Source organism: Dasypus novemcinctus, chromosome X (assembly GCF_030445035.2).
Source record: "Dasypus novemcinctus isolate mDasNov1 chromosome X, mDasNov1.1.hap2, whole genome shotgun sequence".
Lineage (NCBI taxonomy): Eukaryota > Metazoa > Chordata > Mammalia > Cingulata > Dasypodidae > Dasypus > Dasypus novemcinctus.
Window position 1 is genome coordinate 109,522,475 of NC_080704.1, and position 4,850 is coordinate 109,527,324.

General features: G+C 41.8%; 1 non-coding gene across 1 annotated transcript; it reads right to left on the minus strand.

The window, feature by feature from the left end:
• Positions 1-222: 222 nt before the first annotated feature.
• On the minus strand, positions 223-325 carry LOC111766848 (U6 spliceosomal RNA). Its single transcript, XR_002798803.1, has one exon. It is a non-coding gene; the product is annotated as a U6 spliceosomal RNA (small nuclear RNA).
• Positions 326-4,850: the final 4,525 nt, after the last annotated feature.

Genomic DNA, 4,850 nt, shown 5'->3' on the forward strand with positions numbered 1-4,850 from the left:
ACTAATCTGTGTTCACCTGTGTATCTTTCTTCTTTTTAATAATTTTTTAAAGAGATAATTTTGCTTACGTAAATGTTAGATAAAAAATATAGAGGATTCACATATGCCCCACTCCGTACCCCTCCCACACTTCCCAACATTAACAATATCCTTCATTAGTATGGTACATTTGTTATAACTGATGAACACATATTGTAGCATTGCCACTAAGTGTGGAATATAAAAAATATGCAATGCTTTGTGAATTTGCATGTCATCCTTGTGCAGAGGCCGTACTAATCTTCTCTGTATGATTCCAATTTTATTATATGTGCTGCTGAAGCAAGCATTGTGTATCTTTCTGAACACTGGAGGAACAATTGAGTTTGTTGTAGAGATTAGGGGAAATAAAGAAAAAAATGGTCAATATACATAAAGGATAACAGATCTTACAGTGATGAAAGGCACAATGTAAACTAATTTTTAAATTTTTTTGTTTAATTTTTAAATTTTTATTATTGCTATTTTTTTGTTGGCCCTGTTTTGGGGAAAGTTTTGGTTGCAGAGGGGTTGCCGCTGTGGTAGGTGAAGATCATTGGTCCAGGGTGTCAGTGGTGGGGGATGTGTGGGTGGTGTGCCAGAGCATGCCTCTATGGAGTATGTGTCTTCATGTGTTCATGGGGTGTTGTCTCCATGGGGGAGACCCACAGAATAACCAAGGGAATTTTTAATTCCCATCCTGGCAAGTACTGTTACATTCTCTCACAGAGTGTAAAAAATCTCTGGGGTACATGGGCAGTGCCTAGCAAAGGAGAGCAGACCAACACACCAGACCCTTGACCCAGGTGCTTGTACTTATGAACCTTGTTCTTGTAAAACTGAAACTTGGCCTAGTAATATATATTGCCTAAGAGTTACCTCCTGAGGGCTTCCTTTTTATTTTATTTTATTTTTTATTTATTTCTCTCCCCTTCCCTGCCCCCCCCCCAGTTGTCTGCTCTCTGTGTCCACTCGCTGCGTGTTCTTCTGTGTCTGCCTGTATTCTTGTCAACAGCACCCAGAATCTGTGTCTCTTTTTGTTGCATCATCTTGCTTCGTCAACTCTCTGTGTGTGCGGTGCCATTCCTGGGCAGGCTGCACTTTTTTTGTGCTGGACGCTGCGCCCTTGCAGGGTGCACTCCTTGTGTGTGGGGCTCCCCTACGCAAGAGACACCCCTGCGTGGCACAGCACTCCTTGTGTGCATCAGCACTGCGCATGGGCCAGCTCATCAGAGGGGTCAGGAGGCCTTGGGTTTGAACCTTGGACCTCCCATGTGGTAGGTGGACACCCTATCCATTGAGCCGAATTCTCTTCCCCTGAGGGCTTCCTTATTGCTGGAATGTGGTCTCTCTCCAAGCCAAACTCCGCATATAAATTCACTACCTTCCCCCCAGTGTGGTACATGACTCCTGGGGATGAGCCGCCCAGGCACTGAGGCCTTACTACCAAATGCCAACTAACAATGCATTTGGAGAAAGACCTAAACCAAAAGGGGGAAATAGTAAATGCAAATGAGTTTTATGGCTAAGATATTTCAAAGTGAATTGGGAGGTCATTCCAGAGGTTACACTTATGCACATCTCACGAGGATATCACTGTCTCCAACAGTAAACAATGCCTCAAGTAGGGATGTTCTTGGGGACTCTATAGTTATCTAGACACCATAGGCAGGGCAGACCACCCCAGGAAATTGGCACCCTGCCAGTGGGCCTTACCTTGGAATATATGATAACCCATCATCCCCAGTGTATCAGAGTTAGGCTCATTTATAATTTTCCTATGCATGGTTTTTATGCTCCATTTATATGAACCTATATTTAGCACTATACCCATTAAATATATGTCCCAGAGACTTAAATCTTCTGGCTGTTCATATGCCAGGTGAGCCCTGAATCTCAGTAGAGTTGATGCCAACACCTATTCTCCAGTTTATCAGACTCACCCAAGCAACTAACAAAAGGATGATGAATGGATGGCACCTATCCCAAGAAGCAGAGTATATCTGTACCTGCAAGCAAGACAGTTCCACCAATCTGCCCCATGAGATCTAAGACCTCTCTCAATTGTAAGCATCCCCAAATCCGCCAGATAGAGGAACAAACAAACATAATGGCAGACTAACATAGACTTATTATTATTCTTGCATTAGAAGAACTTGTAACATTGATAAAAAGACAGTTGTTACCAAGGTTCTGAGGGGAGGGGGAGGGAAGAATAGGTATAACATGGGGCATTTTTCAGACATTGGAATCATTCTGCATGATATTGTAATGATGTATATAATCCATTACACATTTTGTCGAAGTCTACAAAATTGTGCAGTGGAAAATGTAAAACATAATGTAAACTATAGACCATGTTTAGTAGCAATGCTTCAATATGTATTTATCATTTGTAACAAATATATCACACTAATGAACAATGTTATTAATGGGGGAAAGTATGTGTGTGTTTGGGGAGGGTATTTGCAAATCCCCTATAGTTTAGATATACTTTTATGTAATCGAAAGCTCCTTTAGATGCTGGACATTATATATCCTGCCATAACCCACTGAATGGGCTGGGGAAGAGTGTAAACTACAATGTGAACTATAGTTCATGCAGTGCAGCAGTGCTCCAAGATATACTTACCAAATGCAATGGATGTTCCACAATGATGAAAGAAGTTGTTGATGTGGGAGGAGTGAGGGCGGGTATGTAGGAACCTCTTATACTTTCTAATGTAACATTTTTTGTGATCTATGTATCTTCAAAAAAATACAATAAAAAATGAAAGTTACATTGAAAGAAAAATAATAATAAAGAAAGAAAAAAAATTTTAAAGTACTTGCACAGAACTGTTAAGTGTAATACTTCCATGACTTCTTGAGCTGCCTTTTTGGATGTTATTTTATCTTTTGAATTCAAACTAAAGGTTGAATTTTTTGAAAAGTGATACCTGGCTCTCAGTGCAGTGGCTATTGGCCCCCACCCCCACTCTAGTGGCAGGCTGCTCTCGGGTCCAGACACTGTCAGGCTTGCTGTTGACAGAAGGGGACATAAAAATCCTCTTCTCTAATCCCAGAGGTACGCATGGCTGATCACTAATAATAGCTTTCAAATTTGGATAGCTAAGCTCCTGGCTCTGAGTGTGACCATAGTTTGAACCTGTCTTAGATAAAGGCAGCAGCAATTGTTTCAGTCCACAATGTCAGGGGCTGCGACTGAGGACATTAAGGGCACTATACTTCAAGTCTGTGAGAGATGGTTCAAGGGCTGCATTTACTGGGCAGGTCAAGAGAGCTCAGCTTGAGGGAAGTAGATTTGGCTCAATGGGTAGAGCACCCAACTACGACATGGGAGGTCCTTGGTTCAATCCCAGGGCCTCCTGACCCGTGTAATGATCTGGCCCACGCGCAGTGCTGATGAGTGTAAGGAGTGCCGTGCCATGCAGGGGTGTCCCTCGTGTAGGGGAGCCCCATGCACAAGGAGTGCACCCCCTAAGGAGAGCCGTCCAGCGCGAAAAAAGTGCAGCCTGCCCAGGAATGGTGCTGCACACATGGAGAGCTGACGCAACAAGATGCCACAACAAAAAGAGACACAGATTCCCGGTGCTGCTGACAAGGATACAGGCAGACACAGAAGAACACACAGTGAATGCACAAAGAAAACAGGCAACTGGTGTGGGGGGGGGGGCGGAGAAGGGGAGAGAAATAAATAAAAAATACCTAAAAAAGACAGCTCAGCTTGAGGAAAATGTGGGAAGGGCTTTGGTGCCTTTCCTGATCCATTCCCCAGAGCACTCTGAAGCCAGTTTCCTCCCACTTTTTGAGTCCCTGGACCAGGTGGCTGGGAAAGACTGACTTTGGAAAGTCCCCTCTAGGCAAAAGCAGCTTGAGACAAAAAAAAAACAAGTGTAAAAATTATAGAGGGGGACAATCTGTGTCAAGGGAGTGCCAGATTCAAACAAGCAGGAGAGAGAAGTCTGTCTCCTCAGAAACAGAAGAGACGATGAAACTCCTTTAAATGAGGTAACTTCAAAACAACTAGCAAGCAAAATCCCGGAACAAGACAGAGGCCCAGAAAGACAGTAGAAACCCTATATACTGCATTCACCATGGGAAGACTTATCTGATCGGAGGGCTGAAGAACAAGAAAATCTCTGTATTAACACCTGCTTATAAAACCAAGAAGCAGACATCTCAGGGAATAAATCCTAGAGTTAACATGTTAAAATATTAAAATGTAAAGGGTGCAAAAAGAGTACAAGACAAACAATGAAATGGGAAATGATGGCACATCCAAAGGAAGAGGAAATATTTCAGAAAACTCCATAAAAGAAGGCAAAAATGTGGACATACCAAAAAAAGCCTTTAAAAATAATCTTAAAAATTCTAAAGAAGATGAAGGAATACAGAGAAATAACTGAAGGATAACAGTTTAAAAAAAGAATGGTCAATATGAGAATCTTAGCAATGAGATAGACATTTTAAAAGGAACCAAACAGAATTACTGGAGTTGAAAACCACGATGAGAGAAATAAAAAATGCCAAGGTGGGTTTCAAGAACAGATTGAAGTTGACAGAAAAAAATCAGTGAACTCAAAGAAATCACACTTGAAACGACTCAGTCTGTAAGGCAGAAAGAAAAAATTATAAAAAGTGAAAAACAGCATAAGACACTTCTGGGACACCATCAAGTATATCAATACATGCATTAAGGGAGTCCCAGAAGACAGAAACAGGCAGAAGGAATAAGGGAGGAAAGAAGGCAGTGGGTTGAAATATTTAGTGTTGAAAGAAAACAACTGCTAGCAAGAATTTTATATCTGGCAAGCCTCTCTTTCAAAAAT